Source organism: Lissotriton vulgaris, chromosome 6 (assembly GCF_964263255.1).
Source record: "Lissotriton vulgaris chromosome 6, aLisVul1.2, whole genome shotgun sequence".
NCBI lineage: Eukaryota > Metazoa > Chordata > Amphibia > Caudata > Salamandridae > Lissotriton > Lissotriton vulgaris.
The window spans coordinates 864,980,191-865,000,473 of record NC_141694.1 but is presented as its reverse complement, the minus strand read 5'-3'; positions in this window follow the sequence as shown (position 1 = coordinate 865,000,473).

Sequence of the window (20,283 nt, the reverse complement as noted above, 5' to 3'; positions counted from 1 at the left end):
TTGGGCCCTTGTATTTATTATTATTATTTATTTATTTTTACAAATAAAGCACTGGTTTCTGCTAACCGTTCAGAAAATACCTATTCTTGCTTAATTGGTTTTTCATTTTCATTCGATTTTATACATTCTACCGAAACCATTGCTTTATAGTTAAACTCAATACTTTGAAGTTTTTGAGGCACATATCCCTCAAATGTCATTAATTTATGTATAATTATGCCGACTTTTTTTTTGCTGCTCTGTGTATAATATGTCTAACTGGTCTGCAACGGAACTCCTTCTAACCTCCACTTTTTCTAAAGTGCGGTGTTAGAGGGTTATCAAAGACAAAATCTGACCTTGCCAAAGTGAATGAAGCATTACACGTGACGTGTCAGTCAGAAAACCTGTGAAGGGAGATAGGAGCAATAATTAAGTTTGCCTTTTCCTCTCGTGCTTTATATTCTCCAAAGGTTATGACTGAAATGGGTTAGATGACCTCAATCGCCTGGCCACTTATTGTTCAGATCAGAAAAGTGCTTTATAATTGGCCCCTTACTTTATGGGACTAGTATATGATGGAGTCATGCGGGTTAACTTTAATCTGCAGTGCCAGTGCTGTAAATTGATGCTGGCTTGGTTTCCCTGTTCCTTCTGGGATTCAGCGTGTACACTGGCTTCGGGAAGAAAATTGCAGGAGAAAAACACATTAAACACACCTTATTCAAGCTACAAAATGGCACCTACTTTTGACTTCACATTTAGAGCAAGTTGGTTTCAAGTTATTTTCTCCGTAGCAAGTCACTCATTAGGTCTTGCCTAAATGGAAGTTTTAGCTTCTATTATCAAAGACCTTTTGTGAACAATACAATACATACAGTGAACAATGTTTCGTCCCCTTACTCAAGCTTGGATGGCTTTCTTGTCTCTCTCACTTCCCTGCTCCTGCTTTGATAGATTTCCTCCCTATTTTTGTGTTTGTCTCGCCCAAGTAGCATTTCGCTCTTGCATAGTTTTGATCGGATGGCATGTTTCTTTGCACTGTTGACATCAGACTTTGCATTACAGTTCACTGATGCAGTATTTTTGTTTACTATCTCCGTGTTTCCGCCCATCCTTACACCATTTCTTTAAAAAAAAACCTTGGTGGCTTGCTCTCTAACCCCCTCACATTCTGAGCTCCACCCAGAAATCTGAAAATACTTTGTTATGATGGCCGCCATTGCGTGCAAATACGTCATTCATTTATGGAACTCCATTTGAGCCCAGTCCTTTTAATCATAATAAAAAAGGGATGCTGCTGCTACTTCACCAGAGCAGAACGTCTCATGGGGAGAGAATCATTAATTAGAATTATAACAGGTAAAATATACGAACATGCTTTAGTGACCTGTGGCACGAAAAAAAACTGCTAAGTCACTTAACTAAGTTTGGATTACAAGAAGGAAAAAAGGAGTACGTGCACATGCGAGAATAATCAAATACAAGAGAACGCTGTCCTTTAGAGAGGTTCAACCAATCTGTCTGCAGCACAAGCCTCATCCCACACTTTAATTTCTAACTCTATAAGCATTAGATGTGCATGAGTGGATATTAGCTTCAGAGGCTTAACTTCTCCCACCGCTTCTGCTCAGTATCTCCACAAATACTTGCCATTCTGTGTTTTGGGCCTGAAATGAGGAATACATGCTGGATCTGGAATTACAGTGTCCAACACCAAGTGCAGTTCCCTATTCCGGGGGCTGGGTTTCCGCACCCAGTAAAACCTGGAAGCAGGAGGTTCAGTATCACAACTAAAGTTAACAATTGGACCAACCCAGAATGAGGACATCAGACATGTCTTCCATTATCCAATGATTGCCAACTTGCATGCCCTTTTACTCCAAGTGGAGGACAGAGGCATCTAACATTTGTGTATGTGATTGCTTTTTTTGACTTCATTCCTATTATTTAACCCCTTCACTGCGGCGGCTATTCCGCCGCAGTGCTAAGGGGGCGGGGGGGAAATGCCGCGGGCGCATGCTGGTGACGGAACCGCTCCGTCACCAGCGTCGGTTGCACTGTGCTTATGACGGAGCGGTTCCGTCATGGCCCCACCCGCTCAATAGAACGCTCAGCGCAGGCGTGGAATTCGCACCGCGCAGGAGCGTCGGGCGGGTCATGACGGAACCGCTCCGTCATCAGCATAGCGCCACCGCGGCTGATGACGGAGCGATTCCGTCATCAGTAGGGGAGGGGTTAATCAGTGCGAATTGAACGACTATGTACAGTATAATGAAATCATGGCCTCTCTATTTGTTCATGGTAGGAGAAGGGTCATTCTCGAATGACGCCCTTAAGTATTTATGGTCTGAGATTCAACTGTTGGACCTTTCTAAAGTTCAGGGATAAAGGTAAAGGTTCTTTCTCCGCAAATTCCACTGAACATATCCACAGAGGTACTGCTGTCACGCGAAAGGGTGTGTCCTTTTTTCAAGCAACCTACCATGTGTAGCAGTGTAAATATTATACAGGTCGATGCATACATAACACCCACTGATCCTAGTAGGACATGAAAAATAAAGCACATACCTTAGACCTTCTTTTAGTAATGCCTCTTTTTGTATCATCTATTTTGGAGGCTATCTCTAAAAGTGAGAATTGTGTGTTTTACTAAACGAGGCATTTTATTCCAGATATGATAATTCACGATGGAAGTGGTGGGACAGACATTTTGTTGCTGTCAGATCTTTGTACAGTCAGCTACAGTATTCTGAGGAGATTTATGCCAAGCACTAGATTTCTTGGGCTTCTTTTTAAACTCTGTTCTGTCAATTTTTTTCAGTGCCTAGTTTGTAAAAATATAAGTGTCGGTCCTAAAGGCTAATCCTGCAGAGGCTGTGAACTGTGGTACTAAAATGAGATGGGGATTTGGAATGTGCATAGCTGTGTTGGCATTCCTTGACAGAGGGAGCAATAGATGAGCAGTTGGTTATGACAGGGAGAGACAGTTGCGATGGACATGCAGACTTGTACTACTGGTGTCATTTAATAAAAGGCTTTAACTCAGGAGTCTCAAACCTTTTCTGTACTGAGAGCTACTTATGTTTAATGAAACGCATTGAGAGCAGCTAATATTATTAGTGTTGGATAATCCCAATTTTTTTATGTGCATATTAACTCAACCAAGCAAATGTTTTCTAATTGAATAAGCTGGGTTGCACACAGGTGAGCTACTCAGAGGTAGCGGGAGAGCTACAGTAGCTCACAAGCTACTCTTTGGAGGCTGTTCTTTAACTGCATATACGTGGAAGCGTCTACAATCCAGGCTTAGTGATGAGCATTACCCCACCTTCTGTATCTCATGCCTGTGGGTTGCTTTTGGAAACCAGAACCTTCATTGGAGGCATTTTCTTACACTACCGGCTCATGGTATGTGTCATAGCTAGATGGAGATGTGAATTTTGACTGGCGAAAACACTTTTTTTTAGCATTTGAGGAGTCACCTTCATGTAAAGTAGTTACTGGTTATGTGGGAGTGCTTATCTCACAGATTCCAAGTGCGACCCAGTTGTGTTGCTGATATTTGCATACTAAGTTATTCGGGTGACCTGTGTAAGTGCCATCTTGAGACTTTGATCACTAATTGGAACATGGTGGGCCTCATATGTAAGTTAAATGACTCTGAGTGATTATTTCTCTCGTGTTTGGAGCACTTGAACAAAAGTAATTGATTCTGACAATTGATATTCACCAGCTCACAGTTATTACCATTTAGAGCAGTTACAGTGAGTGTTTTCACTTGTGGACCACTCCCAAGCTTGCACAATATACTGCTGCCCTAAGGGATGTAATGAAGGCTGACAAATTTACCTCAATTCCAAGGTTTTCAAATATAAAGTCAGCCTTGCATTAATTAGGCTTTTATGATTTGTGGAACCAACCCAACACATCGGGTTTTCCATCCAAAAATGAGCTCAAAATGAAATTCTGGTCACATGTAGATGACAAGGTTGTTTGGAAGTCAGCTACTGCTAAGCTGACAAGTGACTATATGGACATCAGGATACGGTGGGGCGGAAACTATTCTGGGATGTAATAATGGTCCCATTACATAAGAAACTTTATTTTCAGTTTCGTAAAGCTACCCTGCCCCTTAGGTCAATTACAGCAAATTGGAAAGGTGAAGCACCTGCCCTTCGTGTGTCCATCAGATGGAAAGTGTTTCACATGTTATCTTCACCTGTCCAGTTTATTTATCCAGCAGGCACAAATGGCTGGCACCAATATGTAGGTCACTAGGTACACGGAATCATCAGAATGCCCTCTGTATTCTCAGATCAGATTCCTCTATACAACTAGTCATTTCTGTTGCAAAACCTTTGGGTGCAATGTGGGTGCCACGCAAGAAAGCCCTAGGTCGATCACCTGCCTAACGATCCAACTCTCAGTTTATCTTATACATGCCTTATCTGGGTTATTTCTTGTAATACTCAATTTTTTTAACAATATGTTTTATTTATATACATCTGCTCACAACTGTATATAGATATATATCCTATATGATTTTAGGAAAATTTATGTTTTTTTAATTGTTTTATTGCATATGCTGCTGTGTGATGAATTGTTCTTTTATGACCTGGGTGGACGAAATAAAGAGTTTTTGAACTTGAGTGTTTTCTATGGTCTTTTAATTATCAGTACTTTGACATTTTAAATTTCCTATTGATTACCTTTTCTGCTGTCAATACCATTCTCTTTGCCATCCCCACAACCATTGCTGTCAGTACCAGGATATCTTGTGATAAAATGGCCTCAGTTGAAAGATTGTTTTTTTAACTATATCTCAACCCTTGAGGAGGACATGAAGGAAAACATTTTTATAAAGAATGAAAAGTAAAACATAAAACATTACTGCACACCATAGGGGCAGAAGGTCTAAGATTATACCACCAAATTGAGATAAAACCGAGAACTGTGGATGATGCTAATGCTTTTTTTTAATACCTTGGAGGATTTGGATTATCATTTTATGCCTTCTATATGCAATTCATAGACAGATTCAATTTATATCAGAGGTAGCAAGTCGCTGAGGCGTCCATAGATGAGTCTATAGCTGATTTGGGGAAATTAGCTATACCGTACAAATTTGGAGTGATGCAGGACAAACTTATTCAGGACCTAGTTGTCTTGCACACTAATGCCCCAAATGCTCCGGGAAAAGTTATGGGCAAACAGATATAACTCATTGAAGGATACCATTACGATCATGAAAAAATTCGAATTATCAAAATGTGGTACCAAGGCATCATTAAGTAATTTGGTAAAAACAGGATATGATCTGTAGAATCACTGCTGCTAAGTCTTCGTCTAAGGATCGAAAGGTGTCCCCGATAATGGTTGTACCTAAATAAACCTTCATAAAAAAGAGGTACGTCCATTTTATTTGTGTTGACCCTCTTCATGGTAAAGGGAAAGCTCTAGGCGTTCTTATATAACCCTCACCCACCTAGGTTACCCCTTGGTGGCATGCTTCATTCTTTTTTCAAAATGACATTCTGATTATAGGTAGGAATAGGGAAGAGCAAGACAATAGGCTTATAGTTTCTTAAGTACTCTTTGAAACAAAGGGCTCACAGCAAAACATAAATAGTGTAAGCTTGCTTTGAACTATGTGACCTATTTGGGGCATGAGATTGTTGAAAAGGAAATTCTACCCAAGAAGGACTTATTAGAAGCCATTTACAATGCTCCTTCTCGTATCTCCAAAAATGATGTCAGATCGTTTTGGGGTGTTGTGGAATTCTATTGGAAGTTTGTCAAGGAATTTGCAATTAAAACATTTGAGATCGGACAGTTGTTAAAAAGTGAAACACACTTGTTTTGATACCTCTTAGACTTGACATCTTTTTGCATGTTTTCCCTGAGTTTTTGCTTTCTGACCTCCCGGTTTTGACTTTGTTTTTGCTGGTGTAAGGATTCTGCGCACTTTCCTCACTGCTGATCAGTGGCAAAGTGCAAGTACTCCTGTTGTAAAATGTGTTCTGGATTGGTATTTCCAAGATTGACTTATTTGATGTATGTGTCAGTCCCTAGTAAAGTGCACTGCGAGTGCCAGGGCCTATAAATGAAATGCTGTTGGTGGGCTGCAGCACTGGATTGTGCCACCCATGCAAACAGCCCGTAAAGTGTAACCCTGGCCTGCCATTGCAGAGCCTGTTTGCAGCCTGGGGCTGCCATTTCGACTTGGCAAGTGCACGCATTTGCCAGTCCCTAAACCTTCCCTTTTCTACAAGTGAGTCACCCTTTTTTTTTGTCACTAGCATTTCCCTGAGGCGGAAGCCGAGGAAGTTAGGTCTTGAGTTTACGATTTATTTTAAATATTGCCTGCTGCTACTTGCCTTTTGCACATAGCTTTCTTACGTTCTGTTTTTAATATTATCATCTGATGATTGCTATTTTGCACAAAGCCTACTTACCCTGCACCAACTGTTATTCCTCGCAGCCAATTAGGTGCTGTTGCGGGATGTTTAGGGGGTAAGCCGCCATCTTACTTGGAGGCGCAGTGTAGCGGACTAGCTGATTCGAACCACTCGCCCTCTCTTGCATTTAAAACGCACAATTTCCTGTGATCTCTGATTTGCCACTAGCATTTCCCTCAGGCGGAAGCCGGGAAAGGTAGGTCTTGAGTTTACGATTTGTTTTAAATATTGCCTGCTGCTACTTGCCTTTTGCACATAGCTTTCTTACGTTCTGTTTTTAATATTATCATCTGCTAATTGCTATTTTGCACAGAGCCTACTTACCCTGCACCAGCTGTCATTCCCCGCAGCCGATTAGGTGCTGTCGCAGGATGTTTAGGGGGTAAGCCGCCATCTTGCTTGGAGGCGCAGGGTTGCGGACTAGCTGATTGGAACCTCCCGCCCCTTCCTGTATAAATGTCAGTCATCTCCCTTCCGCACAGCGGGCGGGCACAGCGGGTGCACCGACGGCACGCCCGTCTGCGCCCGTCCGCACCCAAACGGGTCCAGGGGCCATACCCCCTGGCCAGTACTCACTCAAGAAGTTCTCTTATGGTGCTGACCAACTGAGGGCTTACAGGCCTCTAACCAAGCATGACTGTACCATTTTTGAAATGTTTAGTCAACTCCCCCAGTCATGCTCGCATTGCACACTTTCTTTTGAAGCACCACAGCTGTGTCGTAATTGTACACCATGGACCAAGAGTCCCCTTACACCTTCCTTCACGTTTCTTAGCTTGAACTGTCGCTCGCTGCCTAGCATAGAGGCAAGATTTTCGACCTTTTAAGTGATGAGTCACCCGACGCCCTCTATATTACCGAGTCGTGGCTCCATGACGGCTCTGGGCCGGACATTGCTGAAGCTCTACCCTCTAACTACGCTATTGTTAGACACTATAGAGGCAATCAAACGGGGGTGGCATTGCGATTATATTTAAGAACACTTACCAATGCCAGCATGATCCCATCACCTTAAGTAACTGTGAGGCAGCGTGTTTTAAACTTGCCCTTCACCCGAAAGTAACCCTTACGGGCCTTTTAGCTTACCGCCCTCCCGGCACAGTTATTGCCTGGGGTGCGCAATTTTCTGATTTTATAGCTTCCAATCAATCAATCATAGCATTTGTATAGTGCGCTACTCACCCGGGAGGGTCTCAAGGGGCTGGGGGAGAGTGGTCTGTTACTGCTCGAAAAGCCAGGTCCTGAGTTGCTTCCTGAATGTGATATGGTCCTGGGTTCGCCGAAGGTGGGTGGGGAGGGAGTTCCATGACTTGGCTGCCAGGTAGGAGAAGGATCTTCCTCTGGCGGTAGCTCTGCGGACGCGTGGAACGGTGGCGAGGCCGAGGTTGGTCGATCGTAGCAGGCGGGTGGGCGTGTAGAAGGTCAGTCGGTTGTTGAGGTACATGGGGCCCAGGTCGTGGAGCGATTTATGTGCATGGTTGAAGAGTCTGAACGTGATCCTCTTGTTGACGGGGAGCCAGTGCAGGTCTCTCAGGTGGCTGGAGATGTTGCTGTGTCTGGGGATGTCCAGGACGAGTCGTGCGGAGGCGTTCTGGATGCGTCTGAAGTTCGGCTGTAGTTCCGGCTTAGAGGGTGTTTCTGTAGTCGAGTCGGCTGGTGACGAGTGCCTGGGTGACCGTCTTCCTGGTTTCGGTGGGGATCCATCGGAAGATCTTACGGAGCATGCGCAGGGTGTTGAAGCATGATGATGAGACGGCGTTGACTTGTCTGGTCATCGAGAGGGAGGAGTCGAGGATGAAGCCCAGGTTGCGCGTGTGGTCCATTGGCTTGGGAGTGGAGCCCAGGGCGGGGGGCCACCAGGAGTCGTCCCAGGCAGAGGGTGGTGATCCTAGGATGAGGACTTCCATCTTGTCTGAGTTCAGTTTCAGGCGGCTGTTCTTCATCCAGTCGGCGACATCTTTCATCCCTTCAAGTAGGCTGGTTCTGGCGGTTGCGGGGTCGTTGGTGAGGGAGAGGATCAGCTGGGTGTCGTCGCGTAGGAGATGATGTTGAGGTTGTGTTGGCGTGCGATGGCTGCGAGGGGGCTCATGTAGATGTTGAAGAGAGTGGGGCTGAGTGATGATCCCTGTGGTACGCCGCAGATGACTTCGGTGGCCTCTGATCTGAACGGGGGGAGGCGGACTCTCTGGGTTCTTCTGGTGAGAAACAAGATGATCCATTTCAGTGCCTTTTCTTGGATTCCGGTGTTGCTGAGGCGCTGCACTAGGGTGCGGTGGCAGACAGTGTCGAATGCTGCGGGGAGGTCCAGGAGGATGAGGGCCGCCGTTTCTCCATTGTCGATCAGGGATCTGATGTCGTCTGTGGCTGCGATGAGGGCGGTCTCGGTGCTGTGGTTGGCTCGGAAGCCGGACTGTGAGTGGTCGAGGGATCCATTTGTTTCGAGGAAGGCGGCAAGCTGTCTGTTAACGGTCTTCTCGATGACCATGGCCGGAAAAGGGAGGAGCGAGATGGGGCGGAAGTTCTTGAGGTCGGTGGGGTCAGCTGTTGGCTTTTTCAGGAGGGTGTTGATCTCTGCTTGCTTCCAGCTCTCCGGGAAGGTGGCGGTGTTGAAGGAGGTGTTGATGATGTCCCGGAGTTTGGGTGCGATGGTGGAGTCGGCCTTGTTGAAGATGTGGTGGGGGCAGGGGTTTGTTTGGGGATCCGGAGTGGATGGTGGTCATCGTGCTGATGGTGTCTTCGGTGCTGACCGGTGTCCAGGCACGGAGGGTGATGGTGGGGTGCGTTGGTTCGGTGGTGGGGTGCGTGGTTGGTGCGCCGAAGCTGTTGTGTATTTCAGCGATCTTGCGGTCGAAGAGTGAGTCGCAGAGGTCTTGCGAGGGAGCGATGTCCTTGTTTCCGGTGCTAGGGTTGGACAGCTCTTTGACGATGCTGAAGAGTTCCTTGCTGTTGTGGGCGTTGTTGTCCAGTAGTTCTTTGAATGCTGTTTTCTTGGTGGTACGGATCAGCTGGTGGTGTTTGCGGGTGGCTTTCTTGAGGGCAGTTCTGTTGTCTGTGGTCTGGTCGATGCGCCAGACCTTCTGGAGGGTGCTGCAGTTCTTCTTGGAGTTCTTAAGTTCGTCGGTGAACCATGAGGCTTTCTTGCTGCCGGGTCTGTTGGGAGGGGTCTTTAGTGGTGTGAGTTCGTCTGCGCAGTTGGTGATCCACTGTGTGAGGTTGTTGGCTGCTTCGTTGGGGTCCGCAGCGCTGACGGGGGGTTCCTGCTGAGGGAGGTGGTGAGCTTGTCGGCGATGATCTTGTTCCAGTTCCTGCAAGGGGCCTGCTGGGGGTGGTGGTGGGTCGTGGTTCTTCTGAAGCTGAAGTGGACGTAGCTGTGGTCAGTCCAATGGAGTCCAGTGGAGTGGCTGAAGGAGACGTGTTTGCTGGAGGAGAAGACTGGGTCAAGCGTGTGGCCGGCATAGTGGGTGGGGGTGTTCACCAGTTGCTTGAGTCCGAGGTTGGCGAGGTTGTCCAGCAGGGTGATGGTGTTGCTGTCATTGATGTTCTCCAGGTGGAAGTTGAGGTCCCCTAGGAGGATGTAGTCGGTGGATGGGAGGGCGTGTGGGCTGATGAAGTCTGCGATGTTTTCGCTGAATTGTGTGCATGGTCCCGGGGGTCTGTAGATGAGGGTGCCTCTGAGTGTGGTCTTGGGGTCGGTGTGTATCTTGAAGTGGAGGTGTTCAGCGGCGGTCGGGGTGTCGTCGGAGTTAGTTGTGATGCGGATGGTGTTCTTGTGTACGATGGCGATTCCTCCTCCCGTCTGGTTGACGGGGTCCCTCCGGATGATCTTGTATCCGTCCGGGATGGTGATGGCGATGTTGTGCGCTGAGGAGGCGTTCATCCAGGTTTCCGTGAGGAAGGCGACGTCTGGTGATGTCGTGTCAAGCAGGTTCCAGAGTTCGACGGCGTGTCTGTGGACGGAGCGGGTGTTGAGCAGGATGCACTTGAGGTGGTTGCTGCTGGTGCTCGGCTTGGCGGGGGCGGTGCAGGTCCGGAGGTAGGTGTATGTGCAGGCTTGGCAGGTGAAGGGTCCGTGGGTTAGTTTCGGGGTGGCTCGGTAGCAGGCGGGTGTTCGGCTGGCGTTGAGAGCGTGGAGGGTGGTAGCGCCGTATGTTCGTCGGGCGTGTTGGTATCGTCAAGATCCAGGGTTCCTGGCGCTGGGCGCGGTCCAGGCCTCACCAATTCCAGCCCTCACCAATTCCAGCAATTTTTTGGTAGTGGGTGATTTTAATGTACATTTGGATGATGTTAAGAATAGCAATAGTAAAACCTTAATCGCCGATCTCAAGGCTATGAATATTATTCTACACAATCACGGTCCCACGCATAAAGGCGGTCACTTTCTGGATCCTATCTTTTCCAATATGCCTCATCTACATTGTTACCCTGCTTCACCTGTTCATTGGTCTGACCATTATCTTATCAGATTTATGTTCACCACCACTAACGTGTTGCCCCACCATAGTAGAACATCTGTCACTAGTAGGAGAGATTGGAAAAAGCTGGACATCATCTCTCTCAACAATGTTCTTGCAACTCATTTTCCTACTGAACTGCTCATGTCAATTGACATGGAAGCGGCAGCTGGTATTACTAAATCCTGGCTTCTTGATGCCATTGACATCTGCCTTCCGTCCTCCTTCAAGAAAGAGGCATCCCATAACACATCGGCCCCTTGGTTCAATGATGCGTTAAAAGTAGACAAGTCCCGCTGTAAAAAATTGGAACGTATTTGGAGATAGGATTACTCTCCCACGGCAGCCACTACCTATAAAAATGCTTTGAAGAGCTATCATAAAGCTTGTGCCTTCACTAGGGCCAGTTACGTCACTAAAACTATAACAGACGCAGCTAATAAATCAAAAGTATTATTTAGCCTGGTTAAAAATCTGGCTGGCTTTCATACTACAGTGAAACTTCCTCCTTTGTCGAGCAGTAACTGTGACGAAATTGCTCAGTTTTTTATTACAAAAATTGATAAGATTTATCAAGATATTTTCGATCAAGGTGACAGTAACACTTTTCTAGCATCTACTGCTAACTTAGAGGGTACTAACTATCTCCCTGTTCCCACCTTTGCTCCGTTGCTCTCATGGCCCGATCTGCATCCAGCCGTCCTTCGTAAAATTCTGTGCAAGGTAAAATCCTGTTCTCCTTTCGATCCCCTGCCTATCCCAATACTTCGGTTACTGGATTCCCCGCAGCTCGCTCTGATCTGCACTACTCTCAATCTCTCTTTAAAGACTGCCATTATCCCTGCTGGCTGGAAGCATGCAATGGTCACGCCACTGTTGAAAAAGCCCACTGCTGACCCTAAGGTTCTTTCCAACTTCCGCCCCATCTCTTTGCTGCCAGCCTTTTCCAAACTCCTAGAGAGGCACATTCATCACCATCAGTCTCAGTTTATTGCCACCAACAATTTACTGCATCCCTCCCAGTCAGGTTGTCGTCCAGGCTTCTCCACAGAAACCACGCTTCTTGGCGTTACGGAGAACCTTCGGTACTTGCTAGACAGGGGCGATACTGCGGTACTGATATCACTTGATCTCAGTGCAGCTTTCGATACTCTCTCTCATAAAATTCTCCTTAAATCTATTTCAACCATGGGCATTAGAGGCCTGGCCCTTGATTGGTTGGCTTCTCTTCTGACTGACCGGACGTTCCAAATCTTCCCTCACTCAGCAACCTCCAAAATCTATTCTTCACCCTATGGTATACCCCAGGGTTCGATTCTAAGTCCCCTACTTTTTAATCTTTATGTCACTCCCCCGGCCCGTATCGCTGATCGTGCCGGACTAACCTTGTTTACCTGCGCTGATGATTCGCAGGTTGTTTACTCCCTCTCACAATCTGACCAGGCCTCCTCCTCCCTCCTTCAATTGGGACTTGGGGAGATCTCCAGGTGGATGAATCTAAACCTTCTCAAACTGAATGGAGGTAAGACTGAAGTCCTGGTCCTTGGACGAAAACAAGATCTCTGGACCTCTAGGCACTGGCCTTCTGAGTTAGGCCCACTTCCTTTTCCATCTGAGCAGGTGCGCAACCTGGGGGTGATCACAGACAATGGTCTGACAATGCAATGTCAGGCCGACTAAGTGTCCTCCATCTGTTTTACCATTCTGCGCTGGCTGAGGAAGATTCTTTGGATGCTGCCGACCGATACCCAGAGGTATGTGGTGAACGCCTTGGTTACCTCCCGGTTGGACTATGGGAACATACTCTACCTGGGGGTGACCAAGGCAGTCACTAGATGCCTTCAATTAGTGCAGAATGCCGCTGCACGTCTGCTCTGTGGCTGTCATAAATCTGACCATATAACAGGACGTCTTCGAGATCTCCACTGGCTGAAGGTGGAGAGCTGAGTGAAATTTAAGGCTCTTAGTTACATGCACAAAATTAGGATGAGAAATGCTCCCAGCTATTTGCAATCCCTTGTCAACACCTACTCCCCGTCGCGTTCCCTTCGTTCCTCCTCTCAAATTCTCTTTGCTGTGCCCAAGTTTAGACAGTCTAGAATGGATGGAAGGTCTTTCTCATTCTTGGGGCCCAACCTTTGGAACTCCCTTCCTCTCAACATTCGCTCTGAGACCTGTTATGCTCGTTTCCACAAAGCCATTAAGACCTGGCTTTTCAATCAATAACTGCATATACTCTTGTGCCTTGCTGCTTGTGGTCATTTCTTAGCGCCGGGAAACCCTTTTGGGTAGCTGTGGCGCTTTATAAACTTAATAAATAAATAAATAAGGTAGGCCCAAGGTACCCCCATGGGCAGGGTGCATTGTAGGTGAAAGGTAGGGCATGATCTGGTGTGTGTGCATGTCCTGATAGTAAATTACAGCCAACTTTGTTTTTCACTATTGCAAGGCTACCTGTTCCCTATAGGCCAGAGTGGGCAGTTTGATTATAACATTCTATAGTCCTAACTGACTCAGGGAACATGGTCGAAATTTGAGTTTAGTATGCCTGAACACAGAATGATAAAATACATCTTTTAGTGAAGTTGGTTTTAACATTCTGTGTTTGAAAATACCACTTTTAAAAAGTAGGTATTTTCTGACCTAAACCATCCAGCCTGCCTCTGCCAGCTTGTATTTTGTCTGTCTGGTTTGTGATTGACAGGGGCTGGGGGAGACTCCAGGAGACAGGGTGAGTCAGCACAGGGCTGAATAGACACATCTACACATAGTTGGGTGGAAGGAGTAGCACCTGGGTCTTACTAGGGCTGGGCTTGACTTCCACAATGCTGGCTTCACCTCCTGTGGTGGGTCTGAGGACCCTTGCCTACTGTGACAAAGGAAGAAGGTGCACACTGGTAGAATCGACCCAGAACTGGTTTGAACTAGGTCCAGGCCCCACTGCTTTCAGAGGACAAAGGAATTGCTGGTTTAAATATTGGGGGCCAGACCCCAAAACTTTAGAACTCACTGGAATCAAGGAACCTGCCAAGAAGAAGAGCTGGAAGAGATGCCAGGAGGAGTATTGCCCCTTTGCTGTGTTGTTGAATTGTTGGGTTGGCCTGCCGTTGCTGCTTCTGCATTGAGCAGTGAAATGACTGGACTGAACTGTCTCTACTTGTGCTGAGTATCTCCAAGGGCCTGAAACTGAACTGGCATCGCGTTAAGAAGTCTCAGGAACTGCAAAGACTTCACCACCCTCTGGGTACCGCTGTTTCAGTTGCCACAGACAAGAGGGAACCGCGACCGACTCTTTCTTCTGACTCTGGCCTTGTGTCCTGAAGACACCGCAGGCCCCACCGTCTCGCCCTGAACCATATGCCTTGGTCTCACCGACGCTGTCTGCACGATCGTCACCGAGCCGCTGCCCGCACCGCCTCACTTCACTTCGATGGCTTGGTCTCACTGACACGGTCGCCGCTGGCTTGACACCCCTGACTGCCTTGTCACGCACAGCTGTCCAGCTCCGCCAGTGCCAATTCCCACCAACTGGCTTTGTCGCTTGCATTGCAACCTGCCAGCACCGCATTGACCAGCGCCTCGCCCTGCACTGCACGTCTGGGTCTCACCGACGCCATCTGCGCGATCGTCACCGAGCCGTTGCATGCACTGCTTTGAGAGGCACTGAGTCCTGCACCGCTAACCCTTTGCACCGTAACCATGATGGATGCCACGACCGGCACTGTCACCTGCACCACAACCTGCCAGCACCACATTGAGCACCATCTCACCCTGCACCGCCAGCCTTGGTCTCACCAACTATTCTGGACGATTGTCACTGAGCCGCTGCTCGCACCGCATTGAGAGGACATCGCACCGTGCACCGTTTCCACTTTGCATTGCATCCGCGACGGAGGCCAAGAACGACTCGCACCTCTGTGTGAGCCACACTAAGAAAGGCTTCGTGTTCGCTTGCCGGTCGTGTCTGAGCCGCGAGGTGCAGCCGCCGGATACTTCCTAGGGGCTCGACCGCTCATGGCCAATCAGAGCGCATTCTCGCTAGGGAGCGTGTGTAAAGTCCAGCTGATGGATGATCAAGCTAGGGACTGTACGGAGGCTTGATTATACTAGACCCTAGTTGAACATTTCATGACAATGGCTCATACACCTGAATCTCTCCAATGGGTGGTTATTGAGAAGATCACACTTGGTGCCCGGGGTGGAAACCTAGATTCAATCATGAGTTTACGTGAATGCAAGTGGATGCAGTCGTTTAACTCTGTCCAAAATGGCCTTAATGAACAGGATGCAACTTTTTCCCAAATGGCACTACTCAGCCAATAGCCTAAGTATATGTATAGATGTGGACTTTAGCTACTTGTTAGGATGCCTGATTTCCCTATGTTTATGAGCTGAAGTTACATCCTAGTTCTCTTTCCATAGAGATTAGCCGCATAATGTCACCTGCCATATACTGCTTAGGACTGTTCTAACGTTACACATGTGACTACATTTATTCCATAAACATCTATGTGTATACATCCAATTAGGCGATGCGATTGTACATAATACGTGATACTTTTACAAGTATTTTGTAATAACACTAAAATGTATCAAGCCTTGTCTTGTCCCTACCCAATCTCTTTATAACCTCTATAAGAGCGTGTTTTAATTTGATATATAGATTCCATTCCCCAGGTAACATTCACTCCACGCGCTGTTCTTTCCAAAGAAGTCTAATATAATCAAGCCTCCGTACAGTCCCTAGCTTGATCATCCATCAGCTGGACTTTACACACGCTCCCTAGCGAGAATGCGCTCTGATTGGCCATGAGCGGTCGAGCCCCTAGGAAGTATCCGGCGGCTGCACCTCGCGGCTCAGACACGACCGGCAAGCGAACATGAAGCATATTGGAGACAGCCACTGCTGTCAAACTCAACGGTGAGCTATTTCCAGTCCTGGGCTAATCAATCAATCCCCGCCGCGGCTCCCAGCGGCCACGGAGACCAGACACGCGCTGCATAGTAGCGCTCTCATTTTTTGGGTATATTATTCTCATGATAAATGCTGTATGCCAGCAACCTGACTATTGGTTAATTTAGTTCCATGACCAGCGCTGTATGTTAGCGCTAATTTTTCATGGTGATGTCCCCCATTTTTTGAAATGGACTATAGATGGACACTTAATAACGGCATCTTTTAAAACATCCTTTCAAAAAATGTGCACCCCATATTTAGGCATTTTGCCATTAACACTTGGCTATTTTGCATTCCTCCCCTTCCAGAACCGCGTGAGATGCGCGAATAATGACCGCACAAACGCTGATTTAGCTGTGAATCTTGGAAAAGAGAAACAACCCTTTGGATGGAAGGCTTTTAATCCCAGTAAGTACCCCCTCAGGATCTTTAGATAATTAATGCGTAGTTTACGCATATAATTATCTCCGCTAGTAATTAACATTCCCCTTTCAGATGAAGGCGGGATAACCACTTCTAAGGAAAGGAACCCTTGATGGTCCCACCACAATGGCCACGTAAGGGCCTCTGCTAAAGTAAGCCATTTCTTACCTTGATATGCTCCCCTAGTGTGCTTTTCAGCCTTTTTAAAAAACATGATAAACTCATTCAGAATTATTATTCATAGGCGCTCCTGTTCTTTCCTGTCCTGATGAAGACCCCAATATGAGGATCAAACCTACCCTTTAACCAGGGGGTCGAAACGTAGACCAGATCACAACCAATTTCCAATCATAGGATCAATCAACAGAGTAACACGAATCCTATGTATATGTGTATATTGGAACTTCAGATCTAATTACAGACTGTAAAGGGTTTATTTTATCCCACTGTGATTGTTCCTAGTCACAACCACCTTTACCCAGTCCTCACGTGTTCCCCATCACACCTATCCCACCTAACTGTTTCCCTATTTCTATCACTTTGAGCGCGATGTTCATGTAAATAATTGGCGTAAAATGTTTTGTCTTGTTCCTCTATGTGAAGCTCTTAAGTGGTATATTCATATGAGACTAATGCCCACTGGCGTATATATGATTCAATGACGTAATTGGATAATGTATTTCTTATGTCTGCATACAATGATACCTCTTGTGTCTAGGTACCCATTGAATTGATACAGGTACCTGAGTAATATTGTGCTGAATTAATGAATAAATAGTATAAGCACACTCTGGATATAACATTGTTTTGTTCCATACTTGATCAATTGCTTGTTTAACATTTATTGTTCTAATGAATCGATAGACTCTGACCATTGCTATTGTAACTACGAGTACTTTTGCACAAGCATGTGGGTATTCCTGCAGTACAGGGGACATAATTCAAATGTGTAATTCCTTATAAAAATATTAAAATATGTCAATGTACAATATAAATGTAAATTCATTTAAAACATTTACTATTACCTTATAACTAATAAATGAAAATGTAAAAGCACTTTAACCCATCAAATGTACATTTAATTATTAATTAATTTGACTATGTTAATTTAATTTAAAAATATTACATTTTACATCAAAATGCAAACAATCTTATCTCCTCCAACTTGTCAGTTTTATTTATTATGTGCTAAATTGTATTAAAACGTGTGATGCATTCATTTAAACTTCGTTTACAATTGTTAATAAAATGTTTAACCTTTGCATTTATTTTTCAATTGGATTCATTATTACATTGTAAAATTTAAGGATTACTTAATGGATAAAAATACACACACACACAGACACATTACCACGCACACACACACACACACACACACACATCCTAGTGGAGCGGGTGCTGGCGTTGAAGAAGTATTGACTTTCATTGAGATGTGATTGAATATCAACTTTACAGGCGGTTTCCGGATCGTTCTAAGAACAGCACACATTTACATCAGCTCTTCGATTTGTAGGGGCAGATTTTGAGCAGCAGCTACCTTTTATATTTTTCTACCAAAATCTATCACTTTGATGTGCTTAGTAATAAAAAGACATATACATAGATGTGTTCCTTAAGTAAACTAACTAAAAAATAGTTAAAAAGATAAGCATGATTTTAGGTCTTTATTGTACTTTACTGTAGCTGCAAAATCACTTTGTACATTTGGCTACCCACGCTGTTATTGATTACCTAGCATCATTACAGGTGTACTACGATCATTAGAGACAGAACATCCAAGGCCTCACATGTTTTAAAATGGCAGAGTACATTCTGTATCGGTGAAAGAGGTCAAGAAAGAGAAAAAGAGCATACAAGGGTGATTATTTATTCTCTTAGGATTGATTAAATATAACAATGGATGCCAGCGAACAATCACTTTGCCTCTTCAAACCAGCGAATGGTAATGACATTTAATTACAGAAAAACACGTGAGGCAATGCGTGTGAAAGGAGAAATGAGCTTCTGTAGCACATACATTAATATTCCGCATTCAAGACAAGCTGAAAAATCGTAGCCGATTTTCTGCTCTGCTATTGTTCTTGTGAATTCTAGAAATGCATAGCAATAGGTTAATATCACATTTACTATAGTTCATAGCACAATTCCCCCTTTTCAAAAGCTATCTTGTTTTTTAAATGCTCTATGTAAGTGCGTTATATAATACCAAGGCATATCTGACTCCAATACAGAAGAATTTGCAGAAAGATTATTAAAATGTTACAGAATTGTATTTTCTACTAATAAAATGTAGAACTAAGCACACACAGACACACAGACACACTAGCACGCACGCACACACACACTCTCTTTCTTGGGAAATATAGTACATAATACAGGTATAGGCTTTTTTAAATACAGTTAACAATGGGTAGGGGCTAAAATTAAGTAGTTGAGGGTTTGCTTATCTTCTATGTATAAAATGCTGATAAAACAATAGACAATAGTGATCACCAGTGAATTTATGTGATTGTATTACTAGTGTTTATCATTTATGTATGGAAATAACACATTTTCCATATAATTTTCCATATAATTTGCGTGAATTGCTGATTTGTCAACAAATGTATTTCTTTCAAATGAAAGATGATGATACTGCCGGGTAGAGATGTGGATAATATGGGCCTGAATCGCAAAGACATACTTACCATTTTGTATTCAATTGTTATTTGTTTTCCTGTTCATAAATTAAGAGTTAATAGTAAGTTTACACATGCATATCCTTTGTAATCAGGGTGGAGAACTCCGCACATAAAGAGACAGGTCTATCTTTTCTAACTTGTTACATATAAGGTTAGGCCCAATAGGCACTGGGACCTGGCTACTTAACTGTACAATGTAAAGTGGTCCCAGTATGCAATCGTTCAACAACACGCAGGGACAATATTCATGAATACATCAACAAATTCGAAATGACCACATTATACGAATGAAATGCCAGTGTTATTTAATCACACTAAACACATAATACTCATAGATGAACAATCTCGTGGAATACTAAAAAACAGCAAGTGCCCAGAGGAAAGGAGAGAAGCGGTCAGGAAAAGTGGGTGATTTGAGTGAAAATAAAGAAGTACACAAAAGAAAAAGTATTGTGCAAACCACATATTCATGTTTACATCAAACAATGGCTATTCCTTAAGCCAGACATTTCTAACAGTCTGCACGGATTATTGTGTGGCCATGGCATAAAGGAAAAATACAGTTCATCAATCACTGTTGTTTATGCTGGCAAATAAAATTATGTCAATGTTTCGACCCCAAATTGATGTAAGCTCTTATGAACCTTAAACACAGGGTCTTCCTCAGGACTGTGAGAGGGAAGGAGAGGGCCCCTGAGAAGTTAAGTGTAGACATTTACTATATATTCAAAGGAATTGACAGTTAAAACTGAGAACAGAGCGAAAGGAGGGGCAGCTGGTCCCATGAATTACCATGTAAATCCCAACAGGGAGGGCCAGTTTAGCGGAAAATGGGTGCGTGGGCTCCAAGAAGGTGAGAGCGGGATACCTGCACCTGCAAGAGTAAGGTGTAGTTTAATCAGAAACACCCCACCAAAACAGGAATGGTTGGGAGATTTAATCAAAAATGGGAAGTGGGTGATATTAGCCACTAACTTAGAGTGGATACATAGCCGACATGTCCCTTTAAAATCAACGTCTGATCAGTCCAAATAAATTGGCTAAGATCCCTCAGTAGGACAGTCTGAAAAAACAAGGAACCAAAGATAATAAGGACCTCCAAATGAGCACCAAACAAATCCGTACACCACCACTAGCCACAAGAGCATGACAGAATTACCGGTTTGTGACTCCGATTGCACAATGGCCAAAGGCTCGCAATCTAGAGAAAAAGGAGCACCACTTGTGGAATGTTTCAAAGCTGCCACATTTACCCCAAAAGAGCTTCAACAGGTAGTTCACGAGGAAGCAACCTTGGGTCCAAGAGGTGGGAACATCTGTTCGATCCTTAA